This window comes from Typopeltis vanoorti, chromosome 22 (assembly GCF_054136105.1).
Source record: "Typopeltis vanoorti isolate ZY-2024b chromosome 22, IOZ_Tvanoo_1.0, whole genome shotgun sequence".
NCBI classification, from domain to species: Eukaryota; Metazoa; Arthropoda; class Arachnida; order Uropygi; family Thelyphonidae; genus Typopeltis; species Typopeltis vanoorti.
Window position 1 is genome coordinate 12,466,751 of NC_143570.1, and position 23,376 is coordinate 12,490,126.

General features: G+C 34.3%; 1 long non-coding RNA gene across 1 annotated transcript in view; it reads left to right on the forward strand.

Annotated features, from left to right (window-relative positions):
• The window catches only part of LOC150094162 (uncharacterized), a 191,682-nt gene that overhangs the window by 142,092 nt on the left and 26,214 nt on the right, over positions 1–23,376 (forward strand). The gene's annotated exons all lie outside the window — the stretch shown is intronic.

Genomic DNA, 23,376 nt, shown 5'->3' on the forward strand with positions numbered 1-23,376 from the left:
AAAAACGTATCGTACTGTGTGCAAAAAGCAACAATACAAATTTTGGGGAATGAGAAAACAGGATAAAGAAGAAATAGAGAGAAAACATTTACGCTGTTTCCAAAAATAAAGAGAAGGTACATTTTTTTTTCTTTTTATACAACTGTAGATGATAAAAGTTAAAATCAAGTGACTTGAGTGCAAGTCGAAACATTTGACAACTAAATTTACTATCCATATATTCTAGTGATGGGGGAATTAAAAACAGAGACCATAGCAAATAACGGAATTGTAATTTTGAATAAAGTACAAATGAAGTGAAAAATGACAATTTTGTTCCTATATCTGTAGATAACTTCACCAGACTAGAAAAACAGTTGTACCAAATTTGAACAATACGACTGTTAGAATTTGATTATTTTACAGAGAGACAGCAAATATTTCAGAGAGACAGCAGATATTTTAGCCAATCACTTTACTAAAACTCTTTAAAAGATTGCTGTAGAAAATAAAAAGATATTGTAGCATGCAGATAACAAGGAATCAACATGCATATATCAAATCATGGTTGCCATTGGAAGAAAAACATTAACAAACTTTATAGCCAGACCCGTTCCTCTTTTAAATGATACCAAATGATGAAAACAATATGGGTATGAATTTCAAAAGTTTGAAAAGCTGATGAATTTCTTGCTTGCTGTGATCATAAATATTTATTTGAAGGTAAACATTTTATTGTTTTTACAATTTTTCTTCCTTTTTTTTTTTTGACGGTTGACATTGTTGCATATTGTTTTCAAGAAATATGGTAACCCTGCTTTCAGACACATGTTAAGTTGAATGTCTTTATTTTTGTTTAGTTAGGAATGCAAAAAATCCTTGTAATGTAAAAAAATCCTTCTAATGCTAAAGAAAGAAAATAAATAAATTTCAGTTACATAAGTAAGTAACTTATGAGCTTTGGAATTAAAATGCGACTATAAGCATTTGAAGATTTAATATTTGAACAATATAAAATATACATTTGTAACTTAATGAACAAACATGTGTGCTGTTGTTGTTGCGTTTTCCATTAAAAGTTTAAAAAGATGTAACAGGCAGTCGAAACTTTTTTTTTTCAAAACTTAACACATAATATTCCATTAGGGGAACGAAAGAAAAAAATATGTGGAGAAACTGATATCCTGTAATTAATTAATATTTTAGAAAATTGTCTAATGCTAACTATTGACATTGTTTGAGATATCTGTAAACATTTCGTTCACATGTTCGAAAACTCTGAACTACTAATCTCAAATAGCATGTTGGTGTCATAAGAACACATAATGACTGTGCAAAACATCAAAAGGGAGGAACTTGAGTCATGAAAAGACACGATGTACGCTTACCTAAACATGTCATATAGTGTAAAGATTTAAATGAACTAATGTTCGCACACTCAGAATGAGGACTGAAAACAAATGACCGGATATGAGTCACTCAGTTATCTACAAACAAGACTAATGAAATTAACAGTGTGGGAAAATAATACACACACACACATGGTTTATTTATTTATATATTTTACTCAGTTATTCTGGTTATAATATGTAGTTAACTGATTTTTAAAAGAATATAGAAAAACAAGCAATCGTTTGAAAAAAAAAAAAAAGAACCATATCAAAAAAAAAATCCGCATTGAGAGATGGGAAATTACCGATTGTTGGCGATATATTAGTCAGGATAAGACAGTTTGAGCTTACACTCAATACCGTGGGAATAAAAACATAGTATGACCCTAATGTGAAGGATTTAACGAACTACCAAGCGGACAGAAAATCTAAGGAAACAAAAGTCAAATAGCTTTTAGGGTTATTTACAAAAATTTCGTTCTTTCAAGCTTGTGTGTTGTGCTGTGGTGTGGATATATGACTTAATTTAACTAATTTTGGAATATCTATTCGAAATTAAGAAGATTCATTCTGAAAAGACGGTAAGTAAATTTAAAATATCAATAGAATTTCTAGACTACATACAAAAGTTCTCGGTAAGCAGAGAAACTCCAGAAGTGTGTGAAAAAAAAAACATAGCCATGAGTGAAGGAAAACGAAATGCTCCTGTAACCTATAATGAAAAAAGAGTCGACTGTACTTCAGATATTGTGTTTGTGTGTTTTGTGCTGTGAATATATGCTTAAAATCAACAATTTGAGATATTCAGAAAACCTCGATATTTCCAAGATGTCCCATTCTGGAAAGAAATGTAAGTAATATCTTGAAATAAATCTGTAAACTTAAAATGAACGAACAGTGTCGTTGATGTGTTATAATAATGGTCGCCATTGGAAGAAAAAATGAAAAACATTAATGAACCTTATAGCCAGACCTGTTCTTCTTTTAAATGACACCAAAAGATGAAAACAATATGGGTATGAATTTCAAAAGATTGAAAAGCTAATGAATTTCTTGCTTGCTGTGATCATAAATATTTATTTGAAGGTAAACATTTTATTTTTCTTTACAATTTTTCTCTCTTCCTTTCTGTTTTTTTTTTTTTTTGATGATTGACAGTGTTTTCAAGAAATATGGTAACCCTGCTTTCAGACACATGTTAAGTTGAATGTCTTTATTTTTGTTTAGTTAGGAATGCAAAAAATCCTTGTAATGTAAAAAAATCCTTCTAATGCTAAAGAAAAGAAAAATAAATAAATTTCAGTTACATAAGTAAGTAACTTATGAGCTTTGGAATTAAAATGCGACTGTAAGCATTTGAAGATTTAATATTTGAACAATATAAAATATACATTTCTAACTTAATGAACAAACATGCATGCGGTTGTCATTTCGTTTTCCAATAAAGGTTTAAAAAGATGTGACAGGCAGTCGAAACTTTTTTTTTTCAAAACATATGAAAAAAATGTGGAGAAACTGATATCCTGTAATTAATATTTTAGAAAATTGTCTAATGCTAACTATTGACATTGTTTGAGATATCTGTAAACATTTCGTTCACATGTTCGAAAACCCTGAACTACTAATCTCTAATATAATGTTGGTGTCATAGAACACAGAAAGACCGTGAAAAACATCAAAAGGGAGGAAAAGTCATGAAAAGACACGATGCATGCTTACCTCAACATGTCACATACTGTAAAGTTTTAAATGAACTAATGTTCGCACACTAAGAACGAGGACTGAAAACAAATGACCGGATATGAGTCACTCAGTTATCTACAAACAAGACTAATGAAATTAACAGTGTGGAAAAATAACACACACACACACACGAATTTATTTATTTATTTATTTTACTCAGTTATTCTGGTTATAGTATGTAGTTAACTGATTTTTAAAAATAAATAGAAAAACAAGCAATCATTTGAAAAAAAAAAAAGAACCATATGAAATTTTTTTTTCAATCATTTGAAAAAAAAAATCTGCATTGAGATATGGGAAATTACTGATATAAGACAGTTTGAGCTTACACTCAATACCATGGGAATAAAAACATAGTATGACCCCAATGTGAAGGAATCCACAAACTACCAAATGGACAGAAAATCTAAGGGAACAAAAGTCAAATAGCTTTTCAGGTTATTTACAGAAATTTCTTTCTTTCAAGCTTGTGTGTTATGCTGGGGTGTGGATATATGATTTAATTCAACTAATTTTGGAATATCTATTTGAAATTAAGAAGATTCATTCTGGAAAGACTGTAAGTACATTTAAATTATCATTAGAATTTCTAGACTACATACAAAAGTTCTCGGTAAGCAAAGAAACTCCAGAAGTGTGTGAAAAAAAAAACATGGCATAGGTGAAGGAAAAACGAAATGCTCCTGTAACCTATAATGAAAAAAAGAGTCAACTGTCCTTCAGATCTTGTGTTTGTGTGTTTTGTGCTGTGAATCAAACTTTAAAATCTTTAAAATCAACAATTTGAAATATTCAAAAAAACCTTGATATTTCCAAGATGTCCCATTCTGGAAAGAAATGTAAGTAATATCTTGAAATAAATCTGTAAACTTAAAATGAACGAACAGTGTCGTTGATGTGTTATGCCTATTTAAGTAAGATCACTTTTGAAATCACAGTGAATTCACAAACGATTTGTTTATTTATTTATTTATTGAACTTTAAGATCTTAATTTTAGAAAAATCAAAATATTTGGATGAATTATGAATAAAATATGAATTAGAATATGAATATAGAATAAAATATATCTGAGCCATGGAAAAAAAGTGTGTGTTTGAGGAACACCAGCATATAATTAAATTATTCAGAAAAGACTAAACGCTGCCGCCACTAGACTCTACTATACTCTAAGAATTCCCATAGTCTTTAGAATATGAATATAGAATATAATATGTATGAGCTCTGGGGGGAAAAAGTGCGTATTTGAGGGACACCAGCATATAATTAAATTATTCAGAAAAGCCTAATCACTGCCACCATCACGATGCTACTCTAAGAATTCCAACTCTTTAACAGGAAAGAAATACCCCAAAATTAGTACAGCCATCTATAGACAACCAAAGTCAAAACATGACGACAGTGACGTACGTGTGTCACCCTGGGAAAATTCCAAGATATCTTATCTCAAAAACATCCCCCACAATTCCATAGGGAAACCAATACACCATGTGATATCACAGAGAGACATATGTTCCCCAGAAATTTCCAAACACATAACGTCAAGATTGCTTATCTCTAAATATCATCCAAAATGCTATACGCGAACCCAACACACTACGTGATGTCCCTGACAGAAGGAGGGCCCGAGCAAAATTTATCTATCCATCATCCATAATGCCATACGCAAACTATTTACTTATCTACAACTCATGACAATACACATCCAAGACACTGACGTCGCTTCCCCCCCATTCAGCCTACCCCTATTTTGTTCATAGTATCCCACCAATCACAACACGAATCCTTACACTAAGAATATCTTCCTTTTCCATTCAAAACAATAACGTCACTTATTTACAACTAACGATTACGTCACTTATTTACAACTAATAAATTACGTCACTTATCTTCATCTGAAAACAACACACATACACGTCACCGGCACTGTAATGCTCTTATATCTTGACCTTGTCAGATGTGTCCCACCAATCACGACACGAATCCTTATCCAATAATATATCTCCCTTTTCCATTCAAAACAATAACGTTACTTATTTAGAACTAACAAATGACGTCACTTATCTACATCTGATAATAACAAACAAAGGAATCATGTCATTTGATGACATGATTCCTTATATCGGCAGGGCAGTGCCACAGATGCCAGAGGTTCGGGCATGCCCATAAACTGTGCAGAGCTGCTTATAGATGCCTAAAATGCGGTGAGGGTCATCAAACCAACTCCTGCACCAAACCCAGGTCGACACCTGCCTGTTGTGCCAACTGTAGATGACCACACCCCTCTAATTACAAGGGTTGCCTTTTCCATCCAAAAAACCGTGGATCATTAAGAAGTAACCACGCTCCTCCAAGAAATGACACAATGCACATCCAAGAAGTTCGCCCTCCAGAACATATTACCTCACATTCGACAACACAGAAAGGCACTAGACCCTCAACCATGTCCAAGTCATATGTAGAAGCGGTAAGAACCCAGACTTCTTCATCACAAGAGCGAACAAGCTCTAATCTCACCTCAGCTTTAACCTCGTCACTTGCAACAATGCTGCATGAATTCAGCAAAGCACGCACCTCACCATCCTCCAGAAAAAGATTCTACCTAGAAACCCAATCCATATTAACATCTCTCCATAATGTTTAAAAAATTTAAACCAAATTCTCTCATGATAACAGCATGGAATGCCAATGGCTTAACAAACAAAATTCTCGAGCTGCAAGAATTTGCAAAAAGATACGATCCAGACATAATCTTGATCAGTGAATCCCACCTCAGACCATCAAACAATCCAAAACTAAGAGGTTATATTTTATACAGGACAGACAGACTTAACTCTAGTGGAGGTGGAACAGCTATCTTTATCAAAAATTATTTAAGCCACAACTCGCTGACCAACCCCCAAACTCTAAACCTTGAGGTGCACACAAATAACGCTGGCAAACTTAAAATCTACGCAGCGTACAATCCTCCCAGTATTCCACTATTGACAGCAGACTTAGACTCCATCCTCGGCTCCACGGATTCCATAATTATAGCTGGAGACCTTAACTCCAAACATACGGCCTGGTTCAGTTCGTCAATCAACACCAAAGGCCGTACCTTATACAACTACACATTACTCAACTCATCAATAGTAGCTGGACCCACTGAGCCCACCCACTACAGCCCATCAGGAAGTTCTGATGTATTAGACATAGTTATCCTCAGAAACATCAAATATCAATACCAGCTGGAGACAGTAGAAGAGCTTAACTCAGATCATAATCCCATCCTACTCAGGTTAGGACTTCAAGACCAACTCTCTCCCCATCATTCTTTCATACCATGGGACAAGATCTCTAAGGTTCTTCCAATCCACATCGGTCCTCCCCCTGTCATTCGTAAAAAAGAAGAAATAGATCAAGCTGTAAACAATTTAACTAGGCAAATCAACACAGCAATAGCATCAGTCACTCAAACCACTGTCTTCCACGCTTCTAAGATCCCAGAAGAGATAATGGACCTGATTAGAGCCAAAAACAAGGCCAGAAAGTGATATCACAATACCAGAGCTCCGCAGGACAAAGCAACCTTAAACACTTTGAACAGACAGGTTCGAGAAGCCCTCCAGGTCCACAGAAACTCCAAATGGGAAACCAAACTGAAAGAAATCAACCCAGAAGATAACTCCATGTGGAAGTTTGTAAAATCTCTTCGTACCAAAAGACAACCACTTCCCCCTTTAAAGACCAATCTTGGAGTTGCACACACAGATGAAGAAAAAGCAGAAGCCCTAATTGACAATCTGGAAAATCAATGCAGCCCATCTTAAGCAAACTTAAATATCAATCTTATTTACAAAGTTCATCGTAAAGTTAGAAATGCACTAAGTCAGCTTAAGGATGATTCAGAAACCATCACCCCCACATCTCCAACAGAAATAATAAATATCATTTCCCATCTGAAGAATAAAAAGGCCCCCGGCCCTGACGGCATTTCCAATAGAATAATAAAGCTACTCCCACGGAAAGCCATAATTCATCTAGTTAATATTACCAATTCCATCTTAAGATTCCAATACTTTCCCTCTGATTGGAAAGTCACGGACATTATACCTATGAAAAAACCTGGTAATAACCCACAACTTCCCCAAAGCTACAGGCCCATCAGTCTTCTTTCCTGTCTTGGCAAAGTAACAGAAAAGGTCATCCTATCAAGACTACAATCAGCAGTGGACCAACAGAAAATAATCCCAAATGAACAATTTGGGTTTCGCAAAGCTCACAACACGGTGCAACAAATTCACCGACTAACAGAACATATCACTCATGACTTTAACTGGCACCTTCGTACTGCTGCTGTATTTTTGGGTGTTGCCAAGGCCTTTGATAAGGTCTGGCATCAAGGCCTTATCTTCAAACTAATTGAAAACAATATCCCAATTAAACTAGTGAAACTCATATATTGATATATCAATGAAAGATACATGCAAGTAAAACTCAACGGAATTGTTTCTTCAAGGCACAAAATCCTGGCGGGAGTACCTTAAGGTTCTCTTCTGGCCCCAATACTTTTCACAACTTACATGGCAGATGTTCCTCTCAACCCAAAAACTACTACGGCCCTTTATGCCGACGACACCGCTATTCTAGCCAGATCGCTCAGCCCTCACCTAGCAATCACTAGACTCCAAGGAAGTATCAATGAGCTAGCAAACTGGTTCACCAACTGGAGAATTCAAGTAAACCCCCTCAAAAGCTCAGCCATGATGTTTTCAAGAAGAAAGATCTGCAACAAAGAAGACATCCTGCTCTCTGGTTAAAAGATCCCATGGCATTCAGAGACCAAATATCTTGGGGTATTGATGGATAAGAAACTCCTTTTCAACAAACACATCAATCTCGTTTGTTCCAAATCTTCCAAAGTCATAGCTCAGCTCTACCCATTGATCAACCACAAGAGCAAATTGAACCTACATAATAAATTGCTTCTTTACCAGATGGTAATACGTCCAGTCATTACCTACGCCTCACCAGCATGGAGTCACACTTCAAGATCAAACATTTCAAAATTACAGAGAATCCAAAACAAATGCCTTAGGATGATCCTGGATGCACCGTGGTTCATCAGAAATTCACAAATTCACCAAGAAACCGGCACTCCATACATCTCCTCCCTTCTTCGTGATCTTGCAGAAAAATTCTTCGTGAAGTCAAGTTCACATTCAAACCCACTAATCGTGCAAGCTGTCAATTACAGTGAGACTGATTACTACAAACACAAAAGACCGAAGGCTATTCTTCTCTCAACTGATCATAGCTAACACTTCTGCCCTCAGAGGGCGAGCTTAATTGCTCACAAATCTCCCATTCCCAAATAACTCTCATTACAGATAAAGGGGAATATGAAAAGCACTTGTGCTTCACCCATCCTGTCAGTAACGTCAATGATTCCTTATCTTATCTTGATCTTGTCAGAAGTTGCACCCATATTAATGTCATATAATATTTGCTATAAGCCTCGTGACTTCTAGTATATGGTAGTGGGGGAAAATGCTAAATTTACCCATCCAGGCATTACTATCAATCTATCAAGTTAAATCATTTCGGTAATCCGTCAGGTGCAACTTTTGTCCATCTGTGCTTCGTCGTCTATCTCGCCCTAACAGTAGCATTGTAACATCACTTAAAGCAAGGCTAATGTCATGGCAAATTACCTCCTCCTTCGTCTGGAACATTGCATCTCATGCCTCCTGTGACTTTCTTTCAGAAAGATATCAGAAGAATATTGAAGAACTTAGATGCTGCAAAGGCAGCCGGTCCTGATGGAATTCCTCCCATTGTGCTCAAGAGATGTGCTCCTGAACCTGTTCTCCATCATCTGTTCACTAAACTATTCAGTTGGCATCCACCCAAAGAAAGCTCATATACAACCAGTTTCCAAAAATGAAATGTTTACCATCAAACTGTTGATCTATTGCTCCAGTTCCGGATTAAATCCTGTGGAGGCCCCTAGGCAGTCGAAATCTAATCTCGGAGCCCCCTCGCAAATTATCTCCTAATCCTAATACATTTTTAATTTTACCAACCAACGATTTTAATAAACCGCACAAAACAAACAATAATAATTATTAAACAAATAAACATATTATGTTATTAAACAATAATTCTTAAATATTATTAAACAATATTACTAAACAAAAATCTTCATTTCTGGAGATTTCTCGTGCTCTAGTGGGATAACATTAATGTAAAGTTTTCGTTTCTTTGAGTTGATTCATTTTTTCTATCTTTTGGAAACAATTTAAGAAAGCTTGATTGTAATTGTTTTTCAAAGATCAAATCAATATTATTTTGATTCGTTGTTACGGGGTCCATAGTCCGGTGCCCGTTCTGCCTATTTGGTAATCCGGCACTGTATTGCTCTTACATCAATTTTATCTAAATTAATGGAGAAGGTTATAAACAGTCAGCTTCTTCAACACGTTGAGAACTGCTGTCTAATTAGTGACCACTAGTATGGATTTCGCCACTCCAGATCAACAGACGATTTCCTGGCCTACATCACTCACATACCAACATTGGAATACTGCTTTCATGTATTGGGTGGTGCACCTAAGACCTCCCTTAAAAAGTCTTGATGCTGTTCAGAAAAGGGCAGTCCGGTTGAGAAATTACACTTCTCTTACAGACTCTTCAGCCACTATCCCATAGAAGATCAGTTTCTATGATGTGCCTCTTCTACAGATATTTCCATGGCCATTGTTCAGCAGAACTGGCATTCATTATGAGCGTATTTCTGCAGTTACTTAGCATCCTTTTACAGTAGAACTGCATGCTCACCGAATCTGCTACTTCCAGATTCGGTGAGCATGCAGATCTTTCTTTCACTCATTCATTCCACCCCAATTCTGTGGAACAGTCTCCCTCATAAAGCATTTCCAAAGGACTACAATCTTCAACAATTCAAGAAGAATACCAACAGATTACTGTATTCCTGACCCCTCCCCCAACATCTGTTTGCTATAGGTTCTTCTGCCTTTCGTCTGTGGGATAAATATAATAGTAGTAGTAATAATAAACACCAATCCGATTGAAACCGAAATTAAACCAAGAGGAAACAGTCTAGTGCACAATCTACATATCATTCCCCCCCCCCATTCCATCAAGCTTGAACGAAGTTATTGCTATATATAATTTTGAAACGTTTAACCCCCTACAAATCGTCAATTTGAAACTGAAATTCAGATAGCTGAACAAAATTTTTAAGGATTCAATAAACCGAATTTCAGTTAAAATTCGTCACCCCCAAGGTTTCAGAATAACCTGTGTATGACAGACGAAGAGACAAAACGAATCTTTTTGTCCGTCGTCAACAGGTGCTACGCATTTTTCGAAAGATAGCCAAAGAAGCCTCTCCGTACACAATTCCTTGGCGAGCGCAAGTTTTTAGTTTTCTTATATACTTGAGGATCGTAAAAAAGTCGCTTACCCACAGGCAGCTGTCGTGTTGTACTAAACGTATAACGTTAATTTTATTTCCATTTAATAAGAGGTTGTGTCACCGTTTGATATTTTATTTGATTGTGCTAGTTTTCCTCATGTCAAAGAGTATAATAAATGATGCTTGCTCTTGCACGATTTTTTTTTCTTCTTCCATTAGTATAGTATATACGTTTCATTTCCAGATTGTTGTTTTACCAATATTGTGTTTAATATGACATACCTTAATGCACGTCTTAAATTATATTGCCTACATTTTCAAGACTACTTTATTTGTTTTTTCATAATTATTATATAATGGCAGAATTCTACAATGCACGGGGTGAGTGGATGAGAGGAAGAGCGTAGAATGTTTTCGAGGATCTCCCAATAAATGAATGCACTCAACCTTTTTTTTTTTTTCCCCCACCTGGTCCAGAAAATACCAGGACACAGAGTGACGGCATGTTTCGTACTTTTGACATTGCACACACACACACACACACATATATATATAACAATTTATGCACTCATAGGGAAAGATAAATCTTGTGATCTAGTTTTCGCAATTTAGAACATAAATTCATTATTACATGACCATGACTAATATCAGGAGGCCACACTTCACTACACACTACTCCTCAAATATATATTTTTCTGATAATTGTGGAAAGAAAGAATCTGAATTTCTGGAAAAAAATTACCTTGCTACTTCCTTATGACTGCTAACTCGCTTCCATTTGAAACTTTCCTTATAAAGATTTCTCTGATCATGACGAGATTCGAGCCCAGGTCTCAAACCACAGGGTGCATACTCATTTGAACATTGTGGAGAGAAGAAAGAGATTGGGACTCCGTAGCTCAGTCGCTGTCAGCGATCTTCAAAGGGTGTAAAGACAACCTGAGTTCGAATCCCGTCTAATATATGAAGATAATTATTAAGTTTTCAAACGAAGATGAATTTAGTCGGTTTCATACAGATGCACAGAGTTTTTAATAGGATGGGAAACTTTAGTTTTTCATCCCACAAAAACAAACTGGCAGAAAGAATACACTTTGACAGGCATATCATACTGTGTGGATATGATTAATCGTCTGACATTAACGAAAGGTATATGAAGCCATGTTATTTAACCATGATTTTCCTGGACGCACTCTAGTCGTCTACCATTCAAGGGCCTGAATGATCTGAATGAATCAACATAGTTCGATGTTGATCGAACTATGTTGATCATTTGGAGGTATCAGGAATAATAATAATAATAATAATTTACCCCGCATATTAGAAATCGTCATGATACAGACATATGTTGTCCGACAATAGTTATAGAAATATGACGGTGTATTTATCTTAATGGCTGTTTCCTCCAGCTACTTAGATCTCACTGAACATCTTTTGGATGTGATGGAACTAGACGGAACTCTGGTATTTATTCGGATGAAGTATCAGGTCTCATATGTGGTGGAACTTTTCTTCCGTGAAAAAATGATTGAAGAACATACGCATTAAATAAACAAAATATACCGGCCTCATAATTTCAATCATACCAAGTCAACTTCGTGTCGGATGCATGTGAAGTATTTCTGGAACTTAATGTAGTTTATTCCTGGCTTAAGGCACACAGTAGTCCACTTTTCTATTAGTTGGGTAGCTTAAAGAAATAAACTGGTCGTTCAGTGTATATTATGTTTAAAAAACTAAACATATATGCTGTGTATTCGGTATATATTCAGATAAACGTGAGCGAGTTACTTCGATAATTCCTACTAATATAACGGTTATTAAAATTATTAAATAATTTCAGTCTGTTAACAAATTTTCCTCAAAGCCTCGCGACGCACTTAGTTCATTCTTTCGGGATGTGGTTGAGAATCATTGGCATAGAGATTCATATAATATTAATACCTAATAAAAAGTGATGGAGAATTGATATGTTTGAACTGAATATAATTGTTCAGAATGACTTCTTATTTCACTCTGTCTTATAAAAATTATTTATTAATATGTAAAGAAAGCATTCATGAAAAGTCACTATAAAGATTTCCAATTTTTGTCTGGATTCATCTCTATCTTCCGTAATAACCATAATTTTTTCATTTCAAGCGACACACAGTGTTGAAATGAACAATAATCTCACTTAATAAAATAAAAATAAAAACAGGGCGCACTATCGAAGATGTGATGCACATTTTTGTCAGAAGGGTCGCATTACTTGTGCTAAATACAGTAGTAATAAGAAATCATTTCTCTCACAGATGTCATGTTGAACTTTTGTGTTTTTTTTCTTCTTCTGTTTATCACTAGAGTTTTGGTATAATTATATTTACATTTATTTTTATAAATAACTCAGTTACTCGGATTTTTGGCATAGTCGTGACTTCAACTTAGCAGCTGCAATTCCGTGTAGTGACATACATCGTATTGAGAAAATTTAGCAGTCAATTACAGGAACTCATTAAAAAAACAAGGTAGATAAAATAACTATGTTGTGCAATAGCACATAAATCTTCAATGGCTATACAAGTATTATTCGAGAAAGTCTCATATAAAAACAAAATTACGATCATTGTTAAACCCTAATGTTCATCATGAATCGCGCCCTTGTATATATGTGTGTATGATCGCACGCACAGCATACGGCGTCAGGTAGGTCGCATTCCTAGGCCTTTGTATGTTGGAATTCCTGGTCTGCAGCCTCAGGCCATGCGCCCCGCACTGCATTCACGACCACGCGAACTTCGCATTTCTGTTTGTTCCCCCAAGTCGTCCTCTCCTCTCGTGTTTGCCAGTGGCGCGCGCAAGCACACATACACACGCTTCTCGCATCAGGTGGCAACCGTGGAGGAGAAAGTTTCCTATTTGGAGCTTTGATACAAATCGAAGAATTGACGATGGATGAGAACGTGATATTTTGTAAATTTACTTGCCTGATATTCAGATATATATTCTTGACTCATTAAATTTATAGTGGAATTGCAGTGACAAAAGATGGCAACATTATTGTATAGGTAGGTTGCTTTCTGTGGTGTATCGATAGTTCTTAAAATTCGTGTGTTAATGGTAAGTCACGAAAGAGGTTCGGTTAGGGAAAAAGAAAAAAAAAGTATTGACATTTCACTTGATAGCGCACCGAATTAATCTGTGGGAATAATTAGGAATATCACTTTTAGTTTAGGCAAGTTGTTTTAGTTTCGAAGAATTGACGATGGATGAGAACGTGATATTTTGTAAATTTACTTGCCTGATATTCAGATATATATTCTTGACTCATTAAATTTATAGCGGAATTGCAGTGACAAAAGATGGTAACATTATTGTATAGGTAGGTTGCTTTCTGTGGTGTATCGATAGCTCTTAAAATTCGTGTGTTAATGGTAAGTCACGAAAGAGGTTCGGTTAGGGAAAAAGAAAAAAAAAATATTGACATTTCACTTGATAGCGCACCGAATTAATCTGTGGGAATAATTAGGAATATCACTTTTAGTTTCTTTAGCTTCACAACCCAAATACACTAAAGAATAAAAGAAAGTGCAAGGGAAATAATTGGTTTAAATTTGATTATAACGTTTACATATTGAAACTAAGCAATAAAATTTTTTGAGTGTATATATTTTTCTCTGGTGCTTGATAATAGCATTAATTTTTATAGTAATTTTAGCTTATTAAAAATCGTGAAAATTCCCAGAATGATAGTCATGATTGTATTGCAAAGTTATTCCATTTATTCACAACAGAATGAGTTTCCAAACGAGATTTATACTGAGTTATAAGTTCTCGAAAAGGTTAATTTCAGGTGGCCGTGTGGTTTTATAGAAGGCATATTTTTGTATGAATTCTTTTGGTTATAAATAGTTCTCATAAAATATACTTTATTTACATTTTATGCATTCGTTCGATGCTGTTGGCACACTCTCCCTCGATGAGTCTTTGGACTCCCTGGAGGTGTCACATAATAATAATAATAAGTTAACAATCGTGTATTCAGTTCATTGCCTTATTATTATTAAAAAATAGTACCTGTTGACGTATTTAGCAGGCTCCTAGAAAGTGGATTTTGTTTGAAATAGTTTTTGAATAAACATAAATAGCAAGAATAAGAATAATAAAAATTTAAATGGAGGTTTATTAAGTTCACGAGCCTATCAAAATTTAGTTGTATCGAATTGGATGAGTTTTCTCGCTTTCGTTTTGTATTTATATTTATCGCAGAATGTCGCCTTTCCCCTGAATTCTTTTTAAGAGTTTTTTTTTTCTTCTTTATGAAAATAAATGTGTACCAGTCGCCATAATTTAGCCCTGCAAGGGAAGAAAAAGCATTGCATTACTCGCATTTCCACAGTTTATTGACTACTGAAATGGGTTCTGTGCCTGTTTTTTGAGATTATCTTTCGTTTTTTCTTTTTTTTTAGGCATTGTGCATTGTGACTTGCAGAGATAATGATGTAATTTAGATCTAAGCGTAGGATACGATATCTTATTTGAAGAAAATCTGCTATTTGCAAACTTATCTGATTATAGATTTTAATTGTATTGATAATGTCATACTTGTGCATATGATTTTCTTGATTTTGTGAGGCAAGACCAGAATTTAAGCAAATGCGACATATTTGATTCAGCTCTTACTTATGTGCAGTTTTTATGAATTTGAAATACGAAGGCTTTACCCAAACTTATTTTGAACGACGTTTTATTTTTAAAAGTAAATTCAGAGCAGAAATGGAGTTTATTTAAATGTATATTTTATCTGCATTTTTAAATTTAAACATGCCTACATTTACATTTAGATTATTTTTTTTTCGACTTTTTAATTCATTACTTTTCGTAATTCTTAGAAAATCGGTACCACATGCCGACATTTTAAAATTAACATACAAGAAATTTCAGTTCACCCTTTACAATGGTATACGAATGTAACCAGAATCTCTACTAATAGTTCCTTCACATCGCGACATGACATTGACTAGACTTTTCGAGCCTTTTCAGCTAACCCGTTGGGCCTTGCGACTACTAATCTTGTGAATCACTGTGCCAACTCACTGCTATATTGTATACTGTACTTGGTTCAAGAAGTGAGATGGATTTGATTCATTTTGAAGAGCAGATTACACTCTGATATTCCTAGACTTTGCAAACTCAAGAATACCGCATTGCAGATTATTTGTATAAATTAGAATTGCCGTGGATAGAGCTTGCGGCATAGATAGAATGGTTTTCTGATATCTTTAAGTAATAAATAAAGCAGGTATAGTTGAAAAGAATGCGAAGTTGGACTTCAGGGCTCTGTGTCCTTGGGCATTGCTATATATATAGTATGTTTTACATTTTGGAAAGAAGAAATTATAGACGTAGACTGTGTTCTGGAACGAATCCCACCAGTATGGTGAGACCTCGCTCCATAGGTGTGATAATGGCAAACCGTAGAAAGTGGCAGGATTATTTCAGACATAAAAGCAGGTAAAGAATAACTGCTATGCTGAGAACAAAATACTTACCAATAGGGCGCAAGAGGGGAATTTTCCCCCCGGCCCGCGCTTTTAAGGGCGTGCATATCACACACACAATAAATAAATGAATAATAAATTTATTAAATAAGAGAGAAAAATTAAATATTCAGAATCAGTCTGTTGTAGAAATAAATTTTATGCAATAAATATTATGTATAATAATTATGAAATAATTATTAGCCACTGAACCACAGCCACTGAGCTACACAGGCTTCAATTATGAATTATGTGTTTATTTTATTAGTCATCCAAATATCGCTGGCCCCAGCAACAAAACACCCTCACATGCGCTGTAAGAAATTTAGTCATCTTTGATATTTTGTCGTTATGAAGTTACATTTGTCAAGATACGATGATCGAACTTATTTAACAGTTTGTTCCATCCGTCGATTCATTAGATATCATCAAATGCCACATGGTCTCTCCGCTCCTCGGTAATGAGGCACACTACTGTGCCACATCACCAGGTGGTCCTGTTGTATGCTTTTCTGGAGGCTTCAACTCTGAAGACTGGATATGAAGATGAGAGATAACGAAGTGGGAATACGTTTGGCACATGTTATTAAATGATATTTTCAATGTGTACAAGATATCACGTCACTAGTTTCGATGTAACTTTTTTCTGATTTAGAAAATGCATATACATTATTTAGAGATAAATATACAATCGGGCTTCTTATTTTATCATTTACTGCGTGTTGATCTAATTTAAAATTTATTAAATTATCACTGCTCCAGTTAAAATTATAACATTATATGTTAAAGAATTGTACATTATTTAAAAATAAAACTTTTTTTAAGTAGTTAGCTGTTCTTTATATACGACTGGACACATATATTCCGAGGTGGATTTGAGATTTTTTTTAAAAAAAGCATAGGTTTCAGAAAGAAGGGTGTTTACAACTATTGGCGCCTCATCATATTTTCTAATATGGTGTGTCCATATTATTGTTCATCCTTGATATGGACATATGGTTGCCCATATTTCAATAAAATAGAATAATGAGCGAATTATCTGTCTAATTTTAAATTGTATTGCCAAGAATTTTTTTTTAATCAAAAATAAAAATAATCTCGCAGAAGCGGTCAAAGGGTATAAACTATTAATTTAATTAAATTGATGTGAATTGAATAAAATCGATTATAAACTAATCAGTATAAGATTTAGTGTGTATGATTTTTATGATTTATCGAAGAAATTTAAACATATAGAAAATATTGAATCCTCATGCAATTTCTTTTCCCATTTCCTCCTTGCTAAGCATAGTATGATGACATTTTAAACTATCTACATTTATCTTAATAAACTGAAAATACTTCCAATTTAGATATATTGTGCTTAAACATAATTTCTGGGGAAACTGTTCAGTAGACTGCAGAACGCGAATATCGTGGTCGACAGTTCTATTATTAACTGATTACATCCTGTATTATATTTCTAATGGTGAAGGAAGAGGGAAAATGTCCACATTTGAAAACATTCAAAGGTGGCAATCTCTAACTACATTTCAACTCCAAGGTTGTGTTGTAATCAGTAAGGAAAAGAAGATTTTATATATTAGAGCAGTATGGTAGGCATTGAATGAACTGCAATGTACTTTCCATGATGAAATTTAGAGTAAAATTATTATTATTATTAATGATGTACTAATAATAATTTGATTCGTTCAAAATTATTTGTTTTTTTTTTATGTAGCCATTAGCACTGCAGCATATCAAATAGCCACTAGAATAGTAAAAATAAACTATAATAATAATATATAGTAAAATTCGAACTATATTATTATTATTATTTATATATTATTATCATTATTAATTGCCACCTCCAAGGAATACAAGGGCTCATCATAGGTGGACATTCCACACAACCTACTGTCTCCACTATTTAATTATCCATCTACACTCATCTGCACTATCCCTCCACCATGCATTTACTCGCTATGCTACTTTCCACCAAATATGAATTTTGTGTGTGCCCTTGGTTGATTTGTCTGTATATATGAAATTTGTTATTCTTTGATATAAAATTTGGCTGTTCTTTTATTGCTTACATTGCTAAGAGTCTTATTTTCTGTTTGTGATAAATTTTTTGATTTCTTTCTTTCTTCTGTCTCTTTGCATAATGGAGATTATTATCCTGTAAGGTATTCCATAATTAATCATTTTATTAACTTCTCTAAGTGCCTCTGTAGCACAATTGAAAGAACAATAGAAATGGAAAGGATGTTAGTTTGGTCCTTGTTGTGATGAAAGGAATCTCTATATGAGCTTTTTTTTTTTTTTTTCACTTGAAGGTATGGTATCTTGTACAATGGTAGCAGGATTTTCTCTCTCAGAGAATTAGGTTTTTCATCCCCCATACAGGCAAATTGACCAGGATGACATGTTCAGTTTATAGACAAAAATGCTGTTTGTGGTGGGCAATAGATGGTGTGGTGTGTAATTGGTTAATTAAGTAAGTAGCAGAGAAGGTGTGTAGAGTAGATACCTTCCACCAATGGTGGTGGTAGTGTGTGTAATAATATATAATAATTATTGTCATTATAGATTACTCCATTACCTATTTCCATAAATCATATAATAAAAATAAATCCAAATAAGCTGTCAGTTATCATTGCAGATAACACATTAAACAATTCTAATCCCTTCTTTCTAAACACAAGCAGTAGTCTATGAATAAGATACATTCACTTCTGAAATAAACAAATTTTGAAAGTGAAATGAATTCATCATTATTTTCAAATTTGTTCCGATTCACATTAAAAAAAAGTATGAATGCTAAATAAGCATTCTGGCATCAGCAGTAAATAAGAATGAATTACTGTACAGCAGTTTAATCATTTCAGTTCATTAGCCTGTGATTAATTAATATTGAATGAATCATCGTTCCTTTTACTACTCACAAAGCCATGTGTACATGGCTTTGTGAGTAGTAAAAGTAACATGTACTCACCTTGTGAGTACATGTTGGATTGACAGTATCTAGAAGAAATGGATATTAAGCAAAAATAAATATCTAAAAGAAAGCATCGTGATGTTTTATTATTATTACTGTTATCATCCTGACATCTCCATGAAGTTGAAATGGTGTTGATTTATCATACTGATTCCTCTCCACTATTTCTGCATCTCCCAGGAAATAAAGATGACAAATCTGAGCAGAGAAATCCAGATATGGTCATATCAGAACCTTATAAAAGGAATAATAACTTCCATAACACTAATTGTTCATATGATTTCAATATAAAAGTGATTTATTGGATATATTTTCTTTTTTTGCAGTGTATTTTCTTTGAACTTCAACTCCCTTTTTGTTGTTACTCGCAAATCTCTATCATGAGACAATACTGCGATTTTTTGCTTTGCATTCCCATCATAACATTCACTTTGCCGTTGAATAGGCAACCATTCACAGTGCATCTATATCATTCTGCAGGAGTCTATGTCACCTTTATTTTCCGTTTCCTTCTCTGGTTTAGCAAAAAGCTCGATCATTACCTTCTTAAATCATTACTGGTATCATTAATATACAAATATATCTGAATTATACAAATTATAATTTGTATAATCAGCCTATGTATTGAACTCTGTGACACATGGTTGATCACTTGTCTTCTTGATTCTATTATAGTCTTCATCCTTTATCTATCTGCCATCCTCTTAACCAGTTTATCCATGTTATCAGTTTCATATCCTTTTCCATTTGCTCATGTAATAGATTTCTGTGTGGTATCCTGTCAAATGCTATGGTAAAGTACAGCAGTATCATGGTATGACTGTTTTGTTTCTCACTGAACTATCACTTTATTATAGAAAGTTTACAAATTAATAAAACAAGATGCACCATCACAAATCTGTGCTTCCCCTCCCACCCACTCCTCTTCCATAGAGTATCGTTCCTATCCCATTTCTGAATTCTGACCTTAACCAACTTATCCAACATGCTAATTGCTCTTAGTACTATGATACTGATGTGCCGGGCTCCATTTGCCCACTCACCACTGGTGAGCTAGCAGATACCATTTTCAATGCTGTTCTAAATACAGTCAAAATATATCACATTTTATTATGGGCATCTGCCATATATTTATTAAAGAAGTTTTATTCCTTCATAGACTGTTTGTCCCTCCTTCTAAAAGTTAGTTTATATGAAGATATCCTCTCAAGATATGCTTCACTGTTGTTTTTGAAAGATAAAGTAATTCCAATCTATGACAACATGCTGCACTATTTATATCTGTTCCGAACTTAAACCTACTGGGCATTCGCTGGTTAATTTTGAAATAAATAATCAAGAATTCTTGAGCATTTTATTTTGTATGACTAGCAAGCCATCACTATTCTTTTTACAAAAATCAGAGATACCGTTAACAAAACAAAACAAAAAATTAAAAAAAAATTAAAAAGATCAATTTTCATTTGTTTCTCTGCCAACCATAATACAAAATAGGATGAATTTATTCTTCCTACATTCTCTTTAAACTTAAAACCAATACTACTATATTACAATTGAACAGCACAATATTGGCGTGAGCTCATTTTAGTAATTCAGGATATGAATTTGCTTGGTGTAATTATATACTTGAACATTTTACATATTATTGAAAAGCTTTTTAGTACTGTTATTTAAAAAATACTGTTATCTGGCAAAGATGTATTGTAAAATGATCATGTGACTGACATCCTGAATGGTCAGTCTGGTTTCACAGCGAGTGCTAACTACTTCTTATTTTTTTCCTAAATTTTATTACATGTTGAATTATTTTATGATGTTTCATGTTTCATGAAACATGAATTCACCCATCATTATGAACGATGAGTCTTTTGACTCCATGGAGGCCTGAATAATAATAATAATAATAATAGACAAAAGGAAACACAAACTGCATTTTTTGTAAAATGATGCAAAGCTGAAGGCAAATGAAAGGAATGAGAAAGTATTGAAAACACTAGACAGAGTTCAGTTGTGTCATCAAGTAAGATGCACTTTCCAAGACAAGTGGTTGCATTATGAAGACAAAGTTGCATTTTGTAATGTATGTAAAAATATCTTGGGATTGCTGACCGTAACCTTAGATTACTACAAGACTTTTGAAGATCTTTCAAAGCGGATACATTTAGGTTCCATGAGGTATCCAGTTCTCACAAAAAATGCCATGACATAGACTTGGTCAGAGATCACCCAGAAAATATATCTCTGACTGCTTGGAAAAGGAAGATGGATTCTAAAATGTTTGAATACCATAAGGGCCTTTTTGATATAGCCTATTTCAAAAACCTAAAGCCCTGGGAAAAAAAAAAAAAAACATGCTTGTAGACACTGGTTCTGTTCAAGTAATAGAACAGTACCAAAATTATATAAAATATAAAGAATTTGTGTCAGTTATTGTTGATGTCATTGGAGAAGAACTAGTTAAGGGAATTAGAGTGAATCTTCTTCTTCTAGATGCTCCTACAGATATTTCAAATTGAGAGAGGCCTCTCCTTTCTTTATTGAAAAGTTTTGGTGAAAATGAATCAGAAATTGTTAAAGATTCCTCAATGTTTTGATGCATTTACCAGGCCTGAAGATCTGGAAGATTTTGAGAAGGAAGAAATCAAGATTTTGGATCACTTTTAATAAATTTAATGGGAGTTCAAAGTTGTGGGGAATCATTTAAACATACAAGATCTTTTGGAAAGAAGAATGAGTAATAAAGATAATTTGCATTTCTGTCAAAACTTGTTGAAATTATAGCTATTATACTATCACATGACTTTATTATGTGAATGAAGTATTATTCAAAATGTAATAAAAGGGAAGATTTACTCAGCAATAGATCCCTCCAATTTGAATGATTTATTGATGATGCATATGAATGATTCTTCCTTATTTACTGATTAAATCAGCAGATTAGTGGTATTTTGCACCCAGGAAAAGACACATTGGAGAACATAAGAAGCCCTTATGTAAATAAACATATTAAAGAGTGTGCTTTTGTTATGCCATAATAACATTTCTCAGTTTTTAAAATGTCACCTATAAAAATAATCGTATGAATTAGACCGATGCCACTGTCGAGTAATTATTTTTTTGTGTGGCTAGTAGAGTTGAGTTGTATTTCTGAAGCCCTCCTGATGAATCTGTAATTTGTTACTATTGTCTTGGAGACTCCTTTACATAATCTCACTCATTCCATCCCTTAAAATAGGGACATCAGTAGGCATAATTCACAGGATAAAAGACAGATGACTGACATAAAATTGACATAAAGTACATAAAATGGAACAACATACCTTACAACCTAACAGAAAAAAAAATTAACAAAGTCCTAGTAAATTCATAGGATTAAAATCTAGAAATGATTATTGAAGAAGTTTCCCATCCATCTATTCATTGGGCATCATGAGATGCCATGGTCACTCTGTTCCTTGGTGATGTGCCACACTGGTCCTTGCCTGGTGGTCCTGTTGATCTCTCTGATGATCAGTCACTTCAGACACATTATCCATCCATCTCAATTTGGGTTTACCCCTTCCTCTTTTTTCAGGAACTTTACCTTCTATTACTGTTTTGAGAAGTCTTCCTTTCATCCTTTCACTGTGTCCGAAGTATTTCAGATTTCTTCTGTCAACATCTTTAAGGAGCCTTAATGGATCTTTAATGGGTCCTTTCTAGCACATATTTATTTGGCTGCCTAATATCAATAGCCTTCTGTAACACCACATCTCAAAAGCAACTATTCTTGTCCTGTCAGGCTTCTTTAGGTTCCAAGTCTCACATCCGTAAGTTGCTATTGGAAAAACAGCTGCCTCCAGAATCCTCAATTTTGTGTGGAGACAGATTCATCCTTCCAGATTTTAGACTGATCTCTGGCTGTTATTTTAGCAATTCCTAATCTTCTTATGTCCTCTCAACATTAGTTCTTCACATTAATAATTAATAATAACTATTTCCCATAAGGGATATGAATATAATGGCCTGGATGGCCAAGTGGTTAGCGTATCTGCTCTCCAGCCAAAAGGCTGCGGGTTCGAATCCTGCGTGGGTGAGTGGTGGAGACAGAGTTGTAGAGTAGGTGCCCTCCTTCGATGAGTCCTTAGACTCCCTGGAGGTGTCAAATAATAATAATCGACAAGACCTGTTCAAGTTAGGACAATTGAATAATGCTTCACGGCTTTCTTTATAAAGTTATTCCATAAAAAATCTACTCTTATGCAAAATTTTTGTGTTTTTCCAAAGGATTTAGTGTTTAGTAGAGATGGCATGTTCTGCAAAGCCACAATAAATTAAAGATGCCAAAAAATTATACTCTTGGT